This window comes from Gossypium hirsutum, chromosome D08 (genome assembly GCF_007990345.1).
Source record: "Gossypium hirsutum isolate 1008001.06 chromosome D08, Gossypium_hirsutum_v2.1, whole genome shotgun sequence".
Lineage (NCBI taxonomy): Eukaryota > Viridiplantae > Streptophyta > Magnoliopsida > Malvales > Malvaceae > Gossypium > Gossypium hirsutum.
The window spans coordinates 44,357,645-44,368,825 of record NC_053444.1 but is presented as its reverse complement, the minus strand read 5'-3'; the positions used below and the strand labels follow the sequence as shown (position 1 = coordinate 44,368,825).

The 11,181-nt window shown below is 35.5% G+C and overlaps 1 non-coding gene across 1 annotated transcript; it reads right to left on the bottom strand.

Annotated features, from left to right (window-relative positions):
• Window positions 1-1,105: 1,105 nt before the first annotated feature.
• LOC121220658 (small nucleolar RNA R71) lies at window positions 1,106-1,212 on the bottom strand. The gene has a single exon (XR_005917877.1). It is a non-coding gene; the product is annotated as a small nucleolar RNA R71 (small nucleolar RNA).
• Window positions 1,213-11,181: the final 9,969 nt, after the last annotated feature.

The following is an 11,181-nucleotide window of genomic DNA, read 5'->3' as shown; positions in this document are numbered from 1 at the left end:
ATTTGTTTAATCGGTTGAATTGACATAGAGATATAGTCAAGAGATAAATGGATTTTGGTTGGTAAGTATGTTCATAAGTTAGCAAATTACCGAGTTTTCGTGAATTTATTCGTAACAACATAAACATGAGTTTAATAATTCTAAGTTAAGAAATGTAATTAATCTAGAACAATTATGTCATCTTAATTAAAATCATCTTTTGGAATCGTGCATTGGAAATTTTATTTTATTTTTATTTATTTTACTTAGTTAAAATCCTAGTTTTTAATCACCTCTTCAAATTAAAATATTTTTTCTTCACCAAAGTGTTTTTAGAATTGCATTCATAAATAATTCTTGTCGCAGTCCCGGTGGGTACGATAACTCGACATTTACTTGTCACTTTATTACTTGTTGCAGTGGTGTACACTTGCACATTTCCTTCGTTTCATGTTTTTAGCGCCGCTGCCGGGGACTGTTTTAAAAAGTCATTGTTTTTTAAGTTAGTAATTTAGTATTTTGGTTTATTTTTCTGTTTGATTTTAACTTAATTAATTTTTCTGTATTTGTTTTAGGTGTTTATGAGTATTGATCGAATCATTAATTTACCCCTCGTAGACCCTGAGATTGAAAGAACTTTTCGACAGCGAAGAAGACAAGCAAGTCAGAGAAGGACCGAGGAGATGAACTTGAAAATCTAAATCAAGGAAACGGACCAAACCCTGCTCAAAATCCTATCCTTATCGCGGATGATAGGGATAGAGTTCTAAGACAGTATGTCGTGCCAGTGTTTAATGATCTTAATCTTGGTATTAGGAGACCCGAAATCGAGGCACAACAGTTCAAGCTGAAACTAGTCATGTTCTAGATGCTTCAGACAATGGACCAATTTAGTGGAATGCCTACCAAAGATCCTCACCTGCATTGAAGACTGTTCATAGAGGTGAACGATTCTTTCAAATTAGCCGGAGTACCTAAAGATGCACTACGATTGAAGTTGTTCCCATATTCGCTAAGGGACAGAGCTCGAGCCTAGTTGAATTCATTGCCACCAAATTCAATTTCAATATGGCAAGAGTTAGCAGAAGGATTCCTCATGAAGTATTTCCTGCCTAGCAAGAACATTAAGTTGAGGAACGAGATCACTGCTTTCCAACAAATGGATGATGAGTGCTTGTATGAGGCATGGGAAAGGTACAAAGAATTATTACAGAAATGCCCTCATCACGGAATCCCACATTGTATCCAACTTGAGACGTTTTATAATGGCCTCAATGCTCACACGAGGATGGTAGTGGACGCTACTGTTAATGGTGCTCTCCTTTCTAAGTCTTATAACGAGGCTTATGAAATCATTGAGAGGATTGCCAACAACAATTATCAATGGCCAACCAATTGATCGGCGTTAGAAAAATGAGTCGTTGGAATATATGAAGTAGACGCTCTCATTCCACTTCCATCTCAAGTATCTTCGATTTCTTCAATGCTTAAAAATTTTAATAGTTTTGCAGCTCAGCCACCCAATCAATTTGAAAATATAGCCTGTGTCTATTGTGGGGAAGAATATTTGTTCAAAGAATGTTCATCGAACCCAGAATCCATGTATTACATGGGTAACCAAAACCAAAATCGAGGAAGGCAAGGATTGCAATCCAATTCCTATAACCCATCATGGTGAAACCACCCTAATTTTTCCTGGAGTAACCAATAGGTTGGACCCAGTAACACATACGCCCAACCTAGACTGGCCCAACCACCTATTTTTACCCAACAAGTTCAGAAACAACCTTAAGTTATACCATCCAATGGCATAGAAAACTTGTTGAAGGCATACATAACCAAGAATGATGCCTTAATCTAAAGCCAATCAGCTACATTGAAAAACCTGGAAAACCAAATGGGCCAGCTTGCAATTTAACTCAGAAACTGACCACAAGGTGCTTTACCTAGTGATATGGAGAATTCGAGGAATCTTGGGAAGGAGCATTGTAAAGCATTAACATTGAGGAGCGAATTGACATTAGAGCCCAACACCATCGAAGTTGAAGAGGAGATAGCTAATGCTCAAGACTTAGAGGAAGTTCAACCGAGTGTTAAAATTTTAGTTTCACCGGAACCTGAATCTGTAAAATCTAATAAGGAACTTCTGAACTAGCTAATTCTGATAAACTAACAACTTCGTTAGATGCAGAATTGCCACAGAAGATAAATTAACCAGTTCCAATAAAAAAGCCTCCACCACACTACCCTCAAAGACTTTAGAAGTAGAAGCACGAAGTTCAATTCAAGAAGTTCCTAGACGTAGTCAAGCAACTTCATATCAACAGCCCGTTGTTTGAAGCACTTGAACAAATGCCGAACTACATCAAATTCATGAAGGATATCCTGTCTGAAAAATGAAGACTAGGAGAATTTGAGACAGTAGCCCTGACGAAGGAATGCAATGCATATCTTCAAGAGAAACTATCCCCGAAGTTGAAGGATCCTAGATGTTTTACCATACCTTGCAACACTGGAACAACATATTGTGGTAAGGCACTATGTTATTTGGGTGCGAGTATCAACTTGATGTCCATGTCAATATTTAGGAAGTTGGGGATAGGTGAAGTTAGACCTACCACGGCTACACTTCAATTAGCAGATCGATAAAAGGAAAAATCGATGACGTATTGGTACGTGCAGATAAATTTATTTTTCTTGCTGACTTTATTATTCTAGACTTTAAAGTAGACAAAGAAGTGCCAATCATCTTAAGAAGGCCTTTCCTAGCAACTGGAAGGACCCTTATTGATATGCAGAAGGTTAAGCTTATTATGCGTGTTCAGGACGATTAGGTAACATTTAATGTTTTTAAGTCTATGAGATTTCCTGTCACAATTGATGATTGTTCTACAGTGTTTGATTTAGAGGGATTAATCATGGAAAGGGAACTTAACTTTGTTGAGGACCCGTTAGAGCAAATTTTGACATCAGACCCTCCAAGTGATGAAGTGGAGGATGAATACTTAGCTTTGATAGAAGCTAATCAAAGAGGATTTAATACGCAATCTCACTTTGAATCTTTGAAATTAGAGAATAGAGATTATGCCCAACCAAAAGTGCCAATTGAGGAGCCACCTAAATTAGAACTGAAGGTACTTCTCTCACATTTAAAATATGTTTATTTAGGTAACGCTTCTACTTTACTTGTTATTGTTTCAGCGGAATTAACCGTTGAGCAAGAAGAGAGACTCATTCTAGTATTGAAACAATTCAAGAAGGCTATCGAATGGACCATAGCCGATATTCGTGGTATTAGTCCGTTTGTATGCATGCACAAGATCATCTTGGAAGATGGTGAAAAAGGACGATTGATGGACAACGAAGACCGAACCCCATCATGAAGGATGATATAAAGAAAGAAATCATCAAGTGGTTAGATGCGAGTATAATTTACTCCATCTCAGATAGTTCGTGGGTAAGTCTAGTCCAGTGCGTGCCAAAGAAAGGAGGTATTACGGTCGTTAAGAATGAGAATAATGAGTTGATACCAACTAGAATGGTTACGTGATAGAGAATTTGCATCGATTACCAGAAGCTGAACAAGGCGACTAGGAAAGATTGTTTCCTTTGTCATTTTTGGACCAAATGCTAGATAGACTCGTAAGGTGAGACTATCAGTAGCACTAGAAGACCAACATAAGATAACATTCACCTGCCCATATGGTACATTTTCATTTAGACGCATGCGATTTGATTTATTAATGCACTTGCTACATTTCAAAGATGTATGATGTCTATTTTTACTGGCATGGTTGAGAAATACTTGGAAGTCTTTATGGATGATTTTTCAGTATTCAGAGATACATATGATGATTGCCTAGCCAATCTAGCCAAGGTACTAAGGCGATGAGAAGAAACAAACCCTCGTACTCAACTAGGAAAAATGTCATTTCATGGTACGAGAATGTATTGTTCTAGGGCATCGGATAACAATACATGGAACCGAGCTAGATAAAGCAAAGGTAGACATTATTGAGAAACTCCCACCTCCAACATCTGTAAAGAGTGTTAGGAGTTTTCTGGGCCACCCCTGTTTCTATTGAAGATTTATCAAGGACTTTTCCAAAATTGCTAAACTTTTATACAAATTATTGGAGGACACAGCATTCAAATTTGATGAGGAGTGCTTAAGAGCTTTCAAAGATTTGAAGAGTCGGTTAGTTTCGGCACCCATAATTGTCACACCAGACTGGGATTTGCAATTTGAATTGATGTGTGATGCAAGTGACTTCGCGATTGGAGCTGTCATGGGCTAGCAAGGGAATAAAGTTTTTCATCCCATCTACTATACAAGTCGAACTCTAACGGGAGCTCAGTTGAATTATACGATAACAGAGAAAGAGTTACTTGTTATTGTGTTTACTTTTGACAAGTTTCGATCTTATCTTGTAGGTACCAAAGTGACTGTCTATACGGATCATTCAGTAATTAAGTATTTACATGCCAAGAAAGACTCTAAGCCGAGACTTATTTGATAGGTACTTCTACTTCAACAGTTTGATCTAGAAATTCAAGATCAAAAGGGAGTAGAAAATCAAGTAACAGACCACTTGTCCAGATTGGAGCCGCAAGAAGGGAATTCTCCACTTATATCAATTCAGGAGACATTTCCAGATGAACACATACTGAAGGTAAATCAGGTCCGTAATACCCCTTCGTTTGCTGATATTGCTAACTATTTAGCTTGTGGTTTGATGTCGATTGATAAGACGTATCATCAAAAGAAAAAGTTTCTTCACGGTGTGATGTACTATTTCTGGGAAGAGTCATACTTGTTTAAAAGTGTGCAGATTAAATGATTAGGAGATGCGTGGCAGAAGATGAAGTACATAAGATTCTATATCATTGCCACTCAACTCCGAGTGGGGGACACTTCAGAGGTACACGTACTGCGACCAAGGTATTGCAATTTGGATTCTTTTGGCCAACACTATTCAAAGACGTATATGCTTACGTAAAGAGTTGTGATCAATGTCAAAGGGTTGGAAACATCACCAACATAAATGAGATGCCCCGAACAAACATCATTGAGGTAAAATTATTCGATGCTTGGGGTATTGACTTTCTCAGTCCTTTTCCTCCATCTTTTGGTCACAAGTACATATTAGTAGCAGTAGGCTATGCGTCTAAGTGGGTTGAGGCCAAGGCATATCCAACGAACGATGCTAAGATTGTGATGAAGTTTTTGCAGAAGCATGTGTTCACAAGGTTTGGAACCCCAAGAGCTATCATCAGTGATGAAGGATGGTTACTCGACAAACATGGAGTGAAGCAGAAGATTGCCACATCTTACCATCTGCAGACAAATGGGCAAGCTAAACTGGCAAACAAAGAGATCAAAGGCATACTCAAGAAGGTAGTTTGCCTAAATCGATAAGATTGGTCCAAAAGACTGGATGATGCTTTATGGGCCTACAGGACAACATACAAGACACCTTTAGGGATGTCACCCTATATGTTGGTCTTGGGAAAGCTTGTCATCTGCCCTTGGAGTTAGAGCACAAAGCTTACTGGACTCTCCAACAACTCAACTTGGATCTTAAGCTTGCTAAAGAGAAACGGATGCTTCAACTCAATGAGTTAGAAGAATTTCAAATGTTCTCATGCGAGAATGCTAAATTACTCAAGGAAATACTTAAGAGATGGCATGAAAAGCACATTCGAGTTCAAGAATTTGAAGCAGGTCAGCAAGTCTTGTTATTCAATTCCAGATTAAAGTTCTTTCCAGGTAAGTTCAAATCACGTTGGTCCGGTCCATTTACGATTCACCAAGTCTATCCATACGGAGTTTTTGAACTTCAAAGTAAGGGAGGTAATTTTCAAATCAATGCTCAGCGCTTAAAATATTACTGGGAAGATAAAACTAATAGGGATCAAATCTCATTCATTTTATTATATATTTAATTTTTCTTGTTTTTCTTTTTAAATAAATTATTTAGAGTATATTTTCAGGATTAGTATGTTTAAATAAATTCTGTCTAGGAGATTAGAACTTAAGCGGGACCGCTTGTGACCCCTCCAATTTTTCCTGGGAATTGATTTTAACATAATCTTCCGAGAAATTATTCTCTAAATGACAAAATAAATTTTTAGTTTTCAAATAAAAGGGTCAATTTTGATCCAAGTTTTAAGTTGCAACTCAATTTCAAATTTTCTTTAAGTCTAGGTACTTAATTGAACTATTTTCAAATTTTGGTTGCTCTTTTTGTAAATATTAAAAAATTAGATGTCTCTTGTTGCAAATATTTTCAAAGGCATCTAGAATAAATGTTTTTAATTTAATTTAATAAATAAGATGGTAATAATTAGTATATAATTATATTTATTATAATATATATTAATTATTATCAACTTTGCATAGAATTAGGATTAGTTTAAATTTGGTCATATTTTATAGTTGTTCAATAAATTAATAGCAAATAATAACTTAATATGTATTATATTAATTATTAATTGTTGGTAACTCTATATAAAATTAGAACTTAGAATATTTTAATTATTAATTTGTTTTAAGAATTCTAATCAAACTCCTACTCCCTTCATAAATTTCACCCACCTATTCCACTTTTTTACATCACCTCAACCTAGCCTCGCCAACACCCACATTCGGCACCAGCAACCTCAACGCACACCATGTGCGCCAACAACCCAACAACCTCCTCCTTGTCGCTGCACTTGCCCGCACGTCCAGCTCCAGCAGCCTCCCCAATAGCTCGTGCGCCTAGCAGCTCGCCAAGCCTGCTCGACGCACCTGAGTGCTACCCATTCTCCAGCATCCGCACAGCACATGCATGCCCTGCTGCTCACGCAAAGATCCGTACATTACTGCTACCTCCATCGCTCCAAGCCACGCCTAGCGCAACGCTGCTCCCTAGCATGCTGCTGCTGCCTTGCTACTCGCACCAACACCCTTGCTTATTGCACCACACCATCAAGACACCCTACAACCATCCCTAAACCGACGTCTTTTGCTTTATATTTATTTTCTTTGAGTTCTTAATCTTTATAAAAAGGTGGTAAGATAAACTTTTCTCCTAAATTTTAATTTTATTTAATTATTTAATTTTTCAATTTATTGAATTATTAATATTTTATACTAATTAATTTTTTGAGAAAATCTTTGTTTTATCTTATGATCAAGTTAATCACGCAATGCAAAAGAACTCGTGCCTCAGCTTAAATTGATGAATCACAAAATAAATTCCATTGTGAAGAAGCCAAAGTGAGATATGAAAGCGTTTTCAAGAATCAACAGATGAACCCAGAAAAAAGGATTTACGTTGAAAGAAAGCAATTATATTGATTTCATTGCACGCATTCGACAAATTGCTGAAGCTCTCAATTGGGAGTTATTTTGCGAGAAAAGACCTAGTGCAGATGAGGAGTTAGTTAGTGAATTTTATGAAAATTTGACCTCAAACGAATTAACAGAAGTTTCTATTCAAGGAATCAAGATACCAATAACCTCAAACGCTATTAATGAATTCTTTGAGTTACCTGATTTCGAAGACGACGAATATTCTTCCTTGACGAGCAATATTGAGTTTGAAAATCTACAAGAAATTATCAAGGAACTTACAGTTCTAGGTTCTAAGTGGATTATGTCAAAGTGAGGAATTCACACTTGTCGTAGAGAATATTTGACACCACTAGCGAAAGTATGGTTCTATTTCATTCAATTCAACCTTATGCCTATTTCACATGAGACTATTATTTAATTAGAGCGAATGGTCTTATTATACTCGATTTTAACTAGAAAGTCCATGGATGTGGGAAAAATCATCTTGAGAGAAATGTAGAATTGTGCCGCTAGATGTTCTGGCCTAGCTTACTTTCCCTTTACGATAATAATTTTGTGCTTGAAAGCTAAAATTCTTGCAAACATAAAGAAGACATGTTATAGTCAGGGCACAATCACAGATTGGGACCTCTACCAAATAGTCGGAGACTCTATTATACAACAATGAGTTGAAGAGAGCGAGGATCTCGAAGCAAAAGAAGAAAAAGATCCCACAGAGATCGAACCAATACAGTCAGCTGAAATCCTTGATAAGGTAGAACCAATGGAACTAGTAACCGGACCTGACGTCACAACTTCAATGTTCAGGACTCAATCGCCTCACCCAGATCTTGGAGATAAGCTGTCAAAGTTGATGGACATCATGCAACATATGTAGTGGTAGCAATAAGCTTACTGGAGATATTCAAAAATACGGGATGACTCAATGAGAAGCGCTCTTATGAAAATATTCAATGACATGTTTATTTTTGTGCCTGAGTTTCCAGATTTTATATTTGAACCTTGGAGTCCACTATCGAAGAGGGAGCGAAGCAATTTATGCAAAAACAAAGATGATGGAGAAAAAGAGGAGTCGAATTCGGAGGGATCTGTAAATAAATAAAAATGGGGGATCTTAACTTTATTTTATTTTCGTTCTTAGGTTATTTAATGTTTTAGAATTAGGTTTTATTAGGAATTTTTATTTTCGCATAATAAAACAAGAGGTGGAAATCATAAATAAAAATGAACAAGTTGCAAAGTACAAAGTGTGACAATAGATATATAAGTACAAAGTGTGGCAATAGATATATACATGTCTAGGGTTGGATATAGAGAGAGCTTGGTACTTAAACAGTCAAAATTGATCCACCTCCTCTTTTCTAGAGTCCTACCTGGTGTATAGTATCTATTCACTTTTAACAATGTGGACATTGTTCATTTTAAGTAGGGGGACTGAAAAATTGAAATAATTTCCTCTCAGAATAAAATTTCTTTTAGTTATGATTAAGTTATATTTTGTTAAAAAATTTAAAATTTTGTTAAGTATGCTAAACTTCAGTATGAATAAAGTTCTATATTTCAATAATTGTTATGTTAACTGGAATATGATATAAATGTATTTTTAATAAAGCATGCAAATCATACCATAAAATTTTTAGTTCCTTAAGAAAGTTAGGCATGCATGAAAGTTTAAGTGTCTAGAATTGACTTAGTTGTTTCTTAAGGCGAAATCCTAGGAAGCATGGAATGTTGAAAATGATTTAGGCAACTTTTGTTTGGACCGTTTGAGCCTTTCAAGCCAAACATGATGAATTTTTATCCATTGAAACCCAACTTTGAGACTAAGTGGCCTAATTTTATTTGAACCCTTGCAAAATTTAGCGACCACTTTTCTCTTAATTATCTTTAAATTGTCCCAAACACTAGACTCAATACTATTCAAAATGTTCTTTGAAAATAAGTTTGGGGGAGTTGAAAAGAAGTATTAATTGCTCAAAAAATTGTAGTACATACAGTAAAATGCTCCTGAAAAAAAAAAGAACAAAAAAAAAGAGAGAACATATATACTTGAAAGAAAGTAGATGTACAAAAGAGCATGTGAAAGCAAAGTAAGTTGGTGTATTAAAGGTAATTATTCTGAAGGTTCAATTGAAGCTGAGTCTAGGGTTTTTGGCCTAAATTTATCTATCTTTTACCTATCCCTAGCCTAGTCACATTACAACCTTTTTAAAGACCTATGGATTCAAGTTTCTATGCTACCTACATTAGTGGAGAGAAATTGATATGTTTAACATATGAAGGCATAAGTTAAACTTAATGATTGCAACTTAATCTTGAATAAGGGAATAAAATAAAACTGGTAGGGATTTAACATGTCTTTATTGAGAAAGCATTTAGTCTATTTTTGCTATCATAAGAATAATTGAGATTAATTTGAATGATATGTATACATAAGTAGCATAAATATCAAATTTCTTGTTCTTGAGCATAAGTATACTAAAATCATAATTTTGGGAAAAATATTATTCTGAAGGCATTTTTCAAAGATGTTTCTGAGAAATTCTTTTTCAAATTTGTGCATTACCCGACACGAACAATGACTTAAGTTTGGGGAGTGGAAACACGAAAATATACACACTTTTCCATGCCCTTTTTAACTCAAATTCATGCTGTTTTGGTAAAATTCTTGTCAAAAAATATATAATTATTATAAAATAATTAAATTACACTCAAATTACGAACATGTTGAATTTTAATTAATTTTATATCAAATTTTGATTTATTTTGATTATTTTCAATAGATTTGCACAAAGGGCGAAAAACGGCTCGACAGACACTACTAAAAGCGCAAAACCAAGAAGCAATTTTGAAGCATTAAGGCGAATTAATTTTTTTAGCCTAAGATGGACCAAATTATGTGAATTAATTCATAATATAATTAATTTAATTTTAATCCAAGTTAATTTGGGTTAAATAAATTATTATTAATTAATTATGAAAAGTGGCCCAGTTGAGCTGAACCGAGAAAACCAATCCAACCGAGCACTAGGCAGCCCAAAACAGTCCCACATACTGACCCAATCAGCTTGTTTGGCTGATTATTTGGCTTGCAAAATAGCCCTTGAAGACTCCTTCAAATTGCATTCAAACCCCTCCACTATTCATGCCTTTCAAGATTTGCCCCTACCTAAAAATAGCATGTTTGAAATCTTCAAACATGCCACATGTGTGGCCGGCCATGGGGGGAGTCTTTGGCTGCTGATTTTGGCTATTTTTAGCAGCCTTCTCAACCTATAAATAGTTCCCTTGGCTGCTTACTTCAAACACATCTCAAAACCTTTCATTCTTCACTTCTCTCTCACTTTTCTTTCTTCATTCCCTTCCATTGTTCTTCATTTTCTTCCCCTATTCCTTTGCCGATTTCACCTCTTGAAAAAGAGTCATTCAACCAGCATTTGGAGTAGCATTTAAGTGTTCGTGGAAGCCTTGGTTCAACAAGAACAAGCGGAGAAGGAGAAGCAGAGGAAGCTAGTCAAGCCTTGGAGAAACACCAGATTTGATTCTTGTTCCCTATCCTTTTAATTTTGTTGTTGTCATGATGAACATATATATGAATATTTTTATGTTGATATGTTTAATTTAATTAATATGACTTAAATTTAATTCGTGTTAGGTTGATTGCATTTTGTCTACTTGAGTTATTAAAATTGTGTTTGTGTTGTTATAGGTCTCGGTAAGATGTTTGATTAAGTAAAACCATGACTAAGTTATTCTTGCATTACAATTTTAAGGTAAATAATGAATTAATTATTTAACCGGATTTAAATTGTAATTAATTGACACTATACTTAATTAGTGCATGTTTAATCGTCTGAGGT